Genomic DNA, 11,721 nt, shown 5'->3' with positions numbered 1-11,721 from the left:
GGTTGAGAAAAAACATATGGGTGGGAATTGAAATGGCATTTGGAGGATCTGGTCTGGCTACAATGGAAAGAAGGCAGTTGGGAGCCAGATTGTGCAAGACCTTGAATTTCAAGTTAAGGAGCCTCAACTTTATTCTCTAAACATTAAGGAACTGCTGAAATTTGGAGAAGTGTTACCAGATTAAGGGGTCTGTTCACCCATGCACATCAAAGCCCAATCAAAAGCTAACAGGAGTTTGCAACCAAGAAAGTATAGGTTTATTAGTTGAGGAAATGTCGCCAGTCCCAGAGTCATAGGTAAACTAGTGCTGGAAGACGTGGCTCCTCGATGGCTCCCAGGGGATGGGTTATTTGGAGGGGGAATCATTAATCATGGTGGCTAACAGAGTTGGGGTTGTGGGCTCTACTGATTGAGGCCAGGGTAGAAGGTAGTTGATAATTATATCAAGTTCTGATGTCAGTCATGCATTGTTCTGTCTGGATGTGGTCCGCAGTGTTCTGCTTTCATGAACCTGGGGCTGAAACACAGCTGAAGTCAAGATGTTATCTTTAACTTGGCTGAAAGTATGTTTCTGGGGTCAACAAACCTGAGGCTTTGTTCTTAAGACAATTTGATACTGACCAGCCTAACGGCTTAATGATTAAGGAAGGGAGTAGATGGACAGAAAGGAGAAAGGGTCATGTTAAAGAAATGGAGTCTCTGCAGAGCTATAAAACATGATTTAAGTGTGTAAGATGAATTGGAGGTAGATAATAGACAAAGTAAAGGTACCTATAGTAGGGACTCTAATGCATAATATACATTTATTTGTGGTTTGTTGAATGCCCAACATTAATTCACGAAGAATTTGAGGGGACTACTAGTATAACAATGACAAAGGAGTAAATATATTTATAATCTCTGATTTGTTTTCAAAAGGATTTGAGGCAGCTCACAAGAAAACATGCATATTAATTGGGTCTCTTCCTTGCCCTGTCCCATCACTACATTTACAATACAGTCACGCATCACTTAATGATGAATGGGCATATGTTCTGAGAAATGTACCTTTAGGCAATTTCATTGTTGTGCAAACAGCATAGAGTACACTCACACAAACCTAGATGGTATGGCCTAGTACATATCTAGGCTACATGGTGTACCTCTGTCTTCTGTGTGGTCTGTTGTGGACTGAAATGTTATTATGCAGTGCAAGACTTACTGTTTTTAACATTATCAGCTGTTAAAAGAAACAACAGACTCAAAATGAAGTCACTTGTGGTAAACCCCACCAAGACTTAATAACTAACTTAAATGCAATTTTAGTCTTTTCCAGGAGTGGAATTTAAAACCCATTAGCCTAGAATTTCTTGGTCAGCACTGGTGAGGTTATCTGCCTGATAAGGGTCCCTGCCTTAGTTCAATTGATTTGAGTGTAGTCCTGATATGCCGAGGTAGTGGGTTCAATCCCCAGTCAGGGCATACACAAGAATCAACCAATGAATGCATAAACAAGTGGAACAACAAGTTGATTTTTTTTTTCTCACTCTCTCTCTCTCCTATCCTTTCTCTCTCTAAAATCAACTAAAAAATAAATAAAAGTTAAAAAGAGAGCCCCTGCCTTCCCCTCAGGGAAAGTGTCATTGCCTGAAATAATGTACTCTTTAAACCTCCTTGTCCCACCCTCCTTCTGGCTATAAAAACCTTGCATTTTGTACACCTCCTCAGAGCTCCCTTATCTTTCTTAGAAGGGATCCTGTCCGATTCATGCATTGTTCAATAAAGCCAATTAGATCTTTAAATTTACTCGATTGAGTTTTGTTCTTTAACACAATGCTTCTTGAGGGCAGCAGCTGTCTAAGTCATCTCTGAATCTCCTGCTCCTAGTGTTACTAGAAATCATACCGGGCCCTGAGGGGGTCTGCCTAGGGCTGGCCGGTAGTGTGTGGGTTCTTGACTTTATGCAGGAAAGATTTCACAAAACGAGTCCAGGTGATTTTGAGAGTACATTTATTAAAGCTGGAGACAGTGAAACGAGAAAGGATCTAGGACAGAGGAAGCAATAGGAGACTAGGTGGGCTGAAATGACCCTAGGTGGAACTTCTGTCAACCCACTGGTAAAGGAGAGAAAGGGGGCCTTGGAGACAGGTTTATAGGTTAGCCTGAGAGGAGCTGCCGCTGCCCATTGCTCCCCTGGTTATGAGTCTCATGAGGGTCCATTCGAGTTTAGGAGATGCACACCTGCAGGGGAAGAAAAGAGGAAGGGCAAAGTGAGGGTGTGCTCCCAGGTGTGCTGGGTCCTTTGTTTGAGGGTTTGTTTTTGTTTTTTTTTTTATCCTCACCCAAGGACATTTCTGCATTTACCCTCAGATAGAACGGAGGGGGGATGGGGAGAAACATCGATGTGAGAGAGATACATCGAGTGGTTGCCACCCACATTACCCCGACCAGGGCTGGGGACAAACTGCAACCGAGGTACGTGCCCTTAGCGGGAACCGAACCCAGAACTCTCCAGTCCACAGGTCAACACTCTAACCACTGAACCAAACCGGCTGGGGCTGTTTTGAGGGTTTTTAAAGGCTCAGAGTTTAGGGGAGGTCTTAGGGGAGGATCTCAATATTTTATTCATCAGCTTTTCCAGGTGAGCCTGTTCAGGGTCTCGGTCTCTATGGATTGGTCAGCACTAGAGCAGGGGGGTCACTGGTCATTTCAGCTGGTCCTGGTGTCACCCACCTGGTTTTGCTGCTTTTCTGGGCCTGGAGCTGAAATATAACTGAGACCTAGATGTTATTTCTAAAGAGGTGACCTTCTGTATCTGGCTGTAAGTTGCTCGGCCAGTTTGCTCAGCTTTCTGTCTCAGTTTTCCCATTCCACTTGCCAAGGAATTTTCCTAGCATTTTACTATCCTGCCTCACTAGCATCATATCTAGAAAATAATGCTCAATACATATTCAATGAATGAATGAATATTACTAGTCAAGGTTCTGACTCTGATCATCAACTACAATTCTGGTGACCAATTCTAGTGAGTGGGTTTCTTCCCTGCACACCAAGCAATTCTCCAAATGCACAAGCTTGGTGTCCTACCATTCAACTCAATTTTGTCACTATCTCCCTGGGGATAGCATCAGATTCCACAAGTTAAGGGCTCAGTCCTAAGAGAGCACCCCCGCTCCCCCCCCCCCACACACACACACATACACTTTACGGAAAAGACTCAGACCAAACACCGGAGGAAGCGAAGAGATTCCTTTATTCACGCATGCGGATCCAGAGGAGGCAATCTTCAAATTCTAGGCCCCAGAGTTGTAGGGCGCGCCTAGGTTTATAGTGGGCTGGGCAGACATTCTTTAGATGTGAGAGTGGTAAGCAGCTTACAGAAGGAGGAAGTGAAAAGGTTTGGTTACTTCTAGGAAGCAAAAGGGTCTGCAGCTTAAAGAAGCAGGAAGCGAAAAGGTCTGGTTAAGCAAAAGGGTCTGGTTATCTCCTGGGTGCTTGCTTTTTCTGAAATAGTGACTTACTTCCTCAATCACTTCCCCCCAGTTGATGCTATTAGCTGCTATTGCTGCCAATTGCATCATTATATACTTGGCTATATTCTGGATCCTCAGACCTCCGTGACCCGGCCCGTAGGTCGAGCAACGAGGACTCTAGAGGGGGAGTGAGGATGAGGAGGGACAAGAGACACGAGACAAGAGAAATGGAGACAAGACAGGATTCTGATCAAGTCTCGTTTATTCAGGGGGAGTTCACATTATATATAGGGGGAAAACAGGTGAAACAGTTAATGAGTATCCCACCTGAAGCAAATTCCAGTAAATACCCCAGGTGGAACAAATAAGCAAAGAATGGAGTAAACAATTATCTAGAGGAATGCAGGCACTGCAGGCAGAGAGACCCCGCCCTGGGGCCAGAGACAGCAGAGCAGACTTTAACAAGACGGATGCCATGCAAACGGTCTCCCACACCTCCGCAGATGTTGGTATCTGTATTGATATGGCTGGAGGGACAATATACTGGCTGTGGCTTGCCTGGTCACGGTGGACTCTGAAGTCTGGACTAGAGTCCACATTATCTCGGAGAGGCCTAGTCCTAAATAATAAGGTGGCTTCGAATTTAGGCATAACCAGCAGTCAGCCCCTATGCCCTTCCTGTGTCCCAATAAAGGTCTAGCTGACTAATGACATTAATCTGAATAGGGTTAGATTTTCCTACAGGGAAACTCTTGGGCTCGGTTAACCTTCTAAAATCTATATGAGGGTGCCTGCTTCTTATATAGCCCTTAGTAGTACATATGGTTTCACAACCCTGAGATGGACAAACGTATTCATTTGCATTCAAGCAACTTGTGGTGACTGTACCGCTCCCTGGGCATATATAGATTCATACCCTTGTAGTCCCCATTCCCCCGTAGCTGTCCCGTAACCCCAGGGAAAGGGCCCTTCTATATGACATCAATCTTTAGTAATACCATCTGTGCCTACGGTGCCTCTCATGAGGTCACATAGGTTGAGACTGAAAACAGGTTTTTCTATGCCCTTTGTGGTGACACTTCTTAAGATCTCCCCCAATATCCCATTTTTAAGTTCCCAGTTCCACTGGGGCTGAGATCTATAAAGATTCCCCTGTACAGTCATAATCAGAAAAAATTAGAGTCCCGATAAACGCGAGAGTCTCATTTTTAAGGGATCTGGAAGGTCTGCACTGTCCATTCTGCTTTTTCCGCCTTAAGCAGGGAATAGTGCAGCCAGACCGGGATGCAGTTGACCTTGACAGATGTTGACCTTGACAGCCGTTGGTGCAGGCAGGATGACAGTGTATAGTCCCTTCCAGGCTGGAGTCAGTCCCTGGGTGGTGAACTTCTTTACCCACACCGAGTCCCCGGGCTGGAAAGGGTGCAAGGGGTCCAAGGTGGGCACAGGCAGGGCATCACAGACGTGTTTATGGGTGGTCTTCTGGGCGGACTGCAGGGCCTGCAAGAACTGTAAGAGGGCGAGGGGCAGCAGAGTGGTCCAGTTTTCACGGGTTTCCAGAGTAAATTTGGTTAAGGTTTTCTTTAAGGTCCTGTTCATGTGCTCTACCTGCCTGGAACTCTGTGGGGGGTAAACACAATTGAGCTTCCAATTTATATTTAACTCCTTAGAGATATCCTGTGTTATCTTTGCTACAAAGGCAGGGCTACTGTCTGATCCAAGGTTCAGGGGTAGTCTATACCTGTCACCCCCTTTATTACATCCCAGACTATTATTCTACCACCAGGGACAAGCTCTCCCTCTTTCATTCAGTGTCCCTAATTTTTCCTCCTTGAGTATTTATTCACTGTCCTGTCTTTCTGTAATATGTATGTCATTTTCTTTTATTCTTTTTGAAATTTTTACTTCCTCTGCATAATCCTTCTTTACTTTGCATAGACCCTCTGTGGCTTTTCTAGCTCTTTTCCTGACATTAACCTGAGAGCTTGCTCAATCTATCTGCAGTCTGCACATTCCCCAGTTTTTCTTCTCCTCCTCCCTACTCAGATCCACACATTTCTGCTTCCCTTAGTTTTCTCCCTTTCCCTGTGACCTTACTGGACACTACCTGCTTCTCAGGAGTTCAGTAAGCTAGGTGTAACCTAAGTGGGTACTCTGGTGCAGCTGGTTGACTAAAGGCCAACTGGAACTTTAGTCTGGAACCAACAACCTCCCATCAGGTAGTGTCTATTATCCATTGATTTCCTTTATGGCTTGTTTCTGCTTGGCTAAGTCGTCTTCTGACCAAGAGTATCTGGAGAGGCCCCACTGGTTTTAGGGCTGCCTCCCAAGCTTTCTGATCTGCAGCAGATTTCCCTTGCCCCATTGGGGAGCCTGGATTAGGGCTATGAGTTCAGCCTGTTGGGCTGAAGTTTCCCTATTTGAGAATTGTGACCAGATGACACAGTTCAGTGTTACTACTGCTGCCCTGGCATACCTGATTTCTTCCTGGACATAGCTGCTCCCATCTGTGAACAATACCTCATCTGATGATGGTAGCGGGACATCCTTGAGGTCTGGGCGGGCCATCTGTACTGTGTTGATTTCCCCCAGACAGTCCTGTAGAAGTTTCTCCTGGTCATCGTCTGGAGGCAGGCTGGCAGGATTGATGGCCAGCATCTTGTGGAACTTGATGTGGGGCTGGCCTAGAGTGGCAGTAGCCAGCAATTGAACAATCACTGGAGAAGATCATGTCTGAGTAGGGGGTATGGGCACTCCTACATGACCAGAAACAAATAAGTCATAGTATTTTTCCCAAAGTCTATAGTCCTCTTTGAAGTCCAGGGATAGGTTAGGGGCCCATTGGCTCGGTCAGGACTGAGTCTGCTGCACCAGTATCTACCAGGGAACTAACTAGCTTGTCCCCTCTTGTCTTGTTATTCTTGGCTCCAGAGGGCTCAGTTGGAAGGAGCCCTGGCCCTGTCATTTTTCTAAGTTAAAGACGGCTTTTTACTTTGTTCTCTACACCTGACTTTGCCCTTGTCTTTTCTATCCCTAATTGGGACCTAGGCCTGTCGTCCTGACCCTTCCTCATGTTTCCCTTCCTAGGGTGATCCTTTTCCGTCGGGCCCTGTTTCCCTTAGGAATAAGGCTGCCTTTATTACCTTTGCTATTCTTTTATCTCGTTTTCCCCCCAGGGGTGTTTATATATCTTTGAGCTATTTCAAATAATTGGGCCTTTAGGCCTAACAGGAGGACACGGTGAAAAGTGTCCAAGGAAGACCTCCTCCCGGCAGTATTTGGGTGCCACAGGGGCGGAGGGATGGGGAAATGTCCTCTGACCCCAGCTTTTCAAAAGGATGCAGGAAAGGAAAGCGTCCTCCTCGCATGCGTGTTACCTGGGGCAGAGTGTTTTCCAGCTCTCCAAGAGCACTTCGCACCTGCGCCCAGCTCCCCAAAACTCCCCAAAGTTAACAGCGTGGGAACCTGTGTTGTTGCACTAACTGCCGTCAAACACAAGAGCTGCCAGGGCTGGCACCGAAGGGACATGCCTCTTCCGCCCCAGACTGCTCTCCCAGGGAAACCCTGCGACCTTTGGGTGAGTGCTTGTGCATGCCCCCCGCCCCCCCGCCTGCTTCCCAGGACAAGGGGCTCTCTGCATCGGACCAGGGCACCCCATGCTATGCAGGACGTGCACAGTGGCCCACCAGCAGGGACGGCCCTTTCTGACTGTTCCCCATTCCCTCTTCTTGGTGCATCTGCTGCAGCCAGTTGTGTTTTGGGGCCTGGGCACACAGGGGAGTTTTGCCTCCTCTAAGGGGAGCGGAAGGACGGGGATCCCGTCCCCATAGATTAACAGGCAAATTATCTAAAATATAGGATTTTAAAAACCCTGTGTTGCCCTCAGAATCTTTCCATTTGATCAACTGTGCACTTGTTGGGGCCTAGAAACCTGTCCTATTCCTTGTAAATCGGCCACAGAAACATCTGCTCCTATATCTAAAATACCTTTAAGTTTCTTCCCATTCAAACTGAGCTCTATTCCGGGGAGACCTTGGGTGATTAACTGCACCCAGTAGGCTCTGTCTGTGGAGCCCAATCCTCCCTCTCCCCGAGGTTCCTTTGGTAGCACTTTAGCACTTTCCCAGCGCCTGATGCGGCAGAACCACAATCTGTGCTGTCCTGGTTTCAGGTAAAACTTGTACAATAGTATTAGTGGTTTGGGCCATAACTTTTATTTTAATCAGAATCAATAACTCCAGGCAACACTTGGAACACTTTCATAGTGAGACTATTCCCTCCTAAGATTAAACCCACTCTTTCTCATAGGTAAGCTGTTTAACTATTGATATGCTGGTCTCTGGATCACTTATTACTCTGTTGTCTGCCTGTAGCAATCGAGCTACAAAATCTTGATATGGCTCCTCAGGTCTTGTCTGATGGATGTAAGATCTAGTGAATTCTCCCCTTTTGTTGGGAGCTCTTTCCAGGCCTTCAAAGCACAAATACTGATCTGCTGATAAGCTTGGAGAGCAAATCCTAGCTGATCTTGAAGAGCCTGATATTTCCCTGCACCCATGAGCGTTTCCAAAGAAATGGGTACTCTATGCTGTTGATTCCATATGGCCTGCTCACTACCAATCTCCATCCAGTTATTTTTCCACATCAGATAGTCCCCTGGGGTAAGGCAAGCTTTTGCTAATGTTTGCCAATCACCCAGGACTAAGACTTCGTTAGCAACATTCTAATAAACTAAGTACAAGAGAGCTGTGGGCCCATACATAGTACACGGAGATTTGAGATCTTTTAACATCTTAAATGGGATGGGCTCATGCAATTTTAATATTTGACCTGGATTGTTCAGGTCAGGCCCCTCTGTCACTGGAAATAATTAAAAAAAAAAAACAGTAATATTCTCTCCAGCAGGTCTTGCCTCTCTTAGTCCCGTCTGTAAGGGAGAGAGAGAGCACAGGGGCACTAGAGGGTTCTTTGGGCCGAGTCCCTGCGTCCCCTAGGGATGGTAAGAGCTATTTTTGCAAAACTTTTGGTAACATTAAACCCCTTATCTGAATCTTCCTCAGTGAGATGCCACTGATTTTGCTCCGCCTCTCTTTCGATTTCTCTTTTATACTCTGGGAGTAAAGTCTCAGCAGGGGGATTAACCTCTCTCACAGCCTTAGCGGAAGGCAGTGGGGGAGTCTTTAAAGACTCATAGCCTTTTTGGCTTCCCTCAAGTCTTTCACTCCATCTTGCTTTCCCAACTTATTAGCCTCCTGCACAGGATCAAGGCAACCTCTAATTAGGGCCCAAAGAGTAAATGTTTGTGCCGGAAACTTGTTCGGGCCTTTCGCTGTATCTGCCTCGCAGGCACTGCCCTACCTTCTCCCAGGTTTCTCTTTGAGCCAAAAAAAATTGTTGGCTTAAGCATTGTTTAAATTGGGGTTTTTATGTGACAGATGATCACATTGCAAAATAATGATCAAATGTTACTCTTGGGCACAGCACATATGACCTTCAGAATTAATCATGTAATGTAATGTACATTTTTTAAAAATTCATAATGCTGTATAGTTTACAATGGCCTTTCATCTATAACCTTGTTTAATAACCTTCACAATAGCTCTGTACTGATTTAAATCAGCCCCACTTTACAGCTAACGAAGCTGATATAGAAATCTTCCTCCAGGTTGTACTTTGAGAAGGAAGGACTTGGATATGGCTCCTGGCCCTCCGGTGCCAGGGTTGTGCCCAACTGGTTAGGTCTCTAGATAAGCCTTTTGCATGATCTGGGAGCCTTGTTTAAAAAACAACAACAAAGAAACAAAAAACAACAATGAAAAAATACCTTTTTAACCTCAGCAACTGCCTTGCATTGGCCTCAACAGTCACTGTAGCCCAGTCTCATTAGAACTGGGTGCTGAAGTTTCTTTCACTGATCCTTCATATAGTCCTTAGGCAATGGGTTTTCTTGGCATTGCAAACTGCTTTCTTTAATACTGATCTGGGTTTTTTTTCAATGCCTTTACTTTTACACATGAGGGGGAAATCTATAGGTACACATGAAAAACAGACACGATCACAGGTAAAAGCGAAAAACATCTAACCAGAAAGCTTTAACACCTGTCAGCTGTTGAACCTGGCGCTCTAAGTGTGACAGATTGCAGGGCTGAAAGGCATGGTAATTAGCATTCCTCTGCCTCTCCTTCTTCCTCACCTTCTCCTTCAACAGAATCCACACCAACCTCTTCATAATCCTTCTCAAGGGCAGCCATGTCCTCACGGGCCCCAGAAAACTCTCCTTCCCCCATGCCCTCACCCACGTACCAGTGGACAAGGGCACACTTGGCATATATCAGGTCAAACTTGTGGTCCAGGCGAGCCCAGGCCTCAGCACTAGCCGTGGTGTTGCTCAGCATGCACACAGCTCGCTGTACTCTGGCCAGGTCTCCACCAGGTACCACAGTGGGAGGCTGGTAATTAATGTCAACTTTGAAGCCAGTGGGGTCCCAGTCCACAAACTGGATGCTGTGCTTGGTGTTGATAGTGGCAATGGCAGCACTGACATCTTTGGGAACCATGTCACCACGGTACAACAGGCAGCAAGTCATGTATTTACCATGGCGAGAGGCACGTTTCACCACCTGGTTGGCTGGCTCAAAGCACCTGTTGGTGATCTCTGCTAAAGAAGGGCTTTCTGAGCAGAGATGAGAGGGTATATGTGGCCACAGGGAAGTGGATCTGGGGATAGGGAACCAGGTTGGTCTGGAATTCAGCCAGGTCGACATTCAGGGCTCCATCAAACCTGAGGGGAGCAATGATGGAGGACACAATCTGGCTAATAAAGTGATAAAGCTTAGTGCAGGTTGGGTGTTCAATATCCAGGTTTCTACAACAGATGTTGTAGATGGCCTCATTGCCAACCATAAAGGCCCAATCAGAGGGGTCCAGGGTGGTGAGGATGGAGCTGAAGGGCTCAACTACAGCTGTGGAAACCTTGGAGGCAGGGTACATGGAGACCTCCAGCTTAGACTTCTTGCCATAATCAACAGAGAAGCTCCATCAGCAGGGAGGTGAATCCAGAGTCAGTTCCCCCCAAAGCTGTGGAAAACCAAGAACCCTGAAGACCTGTGCACTGGTCAGCCAGTTTCTGAATTTGGTTCAGGATGAGGTCAGTGATCTCCTTCCCAGTGGTCTAGTGCCCATGGGCATAGTTATTGGCAGCATCTTCCTTCCCTGTGATCAGCTGCTCAGGGTGGAAGAGCTGGTGGTAGGTACCAGTGTGAACTTTATCTACCACTGTGGGTTCCAGGTCTACAAACACTGTCCTGGGCACATGCTTGCCAGCACCTGTCTCACTGAGGAAGGCTTTGAGGAGTCATCTCCGCGCTACCTTCAATGGTCTTGTCCTTGGCATCTGGCCATTGGGCTGAATGCCATGTTCCAGGCAGTAGAGGTGCCAACAGGCATTGCCAATCTGGACACCAGCCAGGCCAACACGGATGGAGAGGCACTCACGCGTGGCTGCAGGTTAGCAGGTGCGGGCAAGTGGAGTAGACACCAGGTGCTAGTTGCTGTCCCTGACAAGCTAAGAGTTGAGGTGAGTAATGCACTCATACCAACCTTTCTTTTATCACGAATTTCTGTAAAAAAATAAGGAATTTATGACTTCTGTGTTTCTCTGGACCGCAGGCAGACACTCTAACCGCTGAGTCAAACCGGCCAGGGCTGACTTCTGTGTTTCTGAAAAATTTTTTAGCTGGAGACTTTCTTTTCTGAGATAAAAAGATATATGATTAAAATAATTCTCTGAGTAAAATAAAGTTTTAGTAAAATCAGTAAGAATAGTTATAATTTACTAAGTACTTACTACAGACCATTAGACTACAGGCTCCACGGAGGCAGGTTCCCATTTGTCCCCAGTACCAGAACAGCACCAGGCACAGAGTAGGTGCTCAAGAAATATCAGCACATGTAATAAAGGGATGCAGGCACAATGTGAAGAGCTTGACATACATATTTCACTTAATTTTAACCGCAAACACACACACACACACACACACACACACACACACACACACACACACTGTAATGAAATAGGTATCTTTATCCCACTTTAAAGATTAAAATTGAAACTGATATTAAGAGAGGTTGAATAATCTATTCCAGGACACATGGTGGATATGCAAATGATCTCTCTGACTCTAAAACTTCTCTTAACCAGGTTCTATAAGTAGAACAAAGTTGGAATGGCACAATCAGAACATTCCATCACCAGGGTAACATCTCAGTG

The 11,721-nt window shown here is 46.1% G+C and overlaps 1 pseudogene; it reads right to left on the bottom strand.

Moving 5' to 3' along the window:
• Nucleotides 1-9,613: 9,613 nt before the first annotated feature.
• LOC118636982 lies at nucleotides 9,614-11,308 on the bottom strand (annotated as a pseudogene).
• Between the last annotated feature and the right edge of the window lie 413 nt (nucleotides 11,309-11,721).

The sequence above is a fragment of the Molossus molossus genome, unplaced genomic scaffold (genome assembly GCF_014108415.1).
Source record: "Molossus molossus isolate mMolMol1 unplaced genomic scaffold, mMolMol1.p scaffold_m16_p_20, whole genome shotgun sequence".
Classification (NCBI taxonomy): Eukaryota; Metazoa; Chordata; class Mammalia; order Chiroptera; family Molossidae; genus Molossus; species Molossus molossus.
Note: the sequence above shows the minus strand (reverse complement) of the source record. Positions and strands in the feature narration are given on the sequence as shown.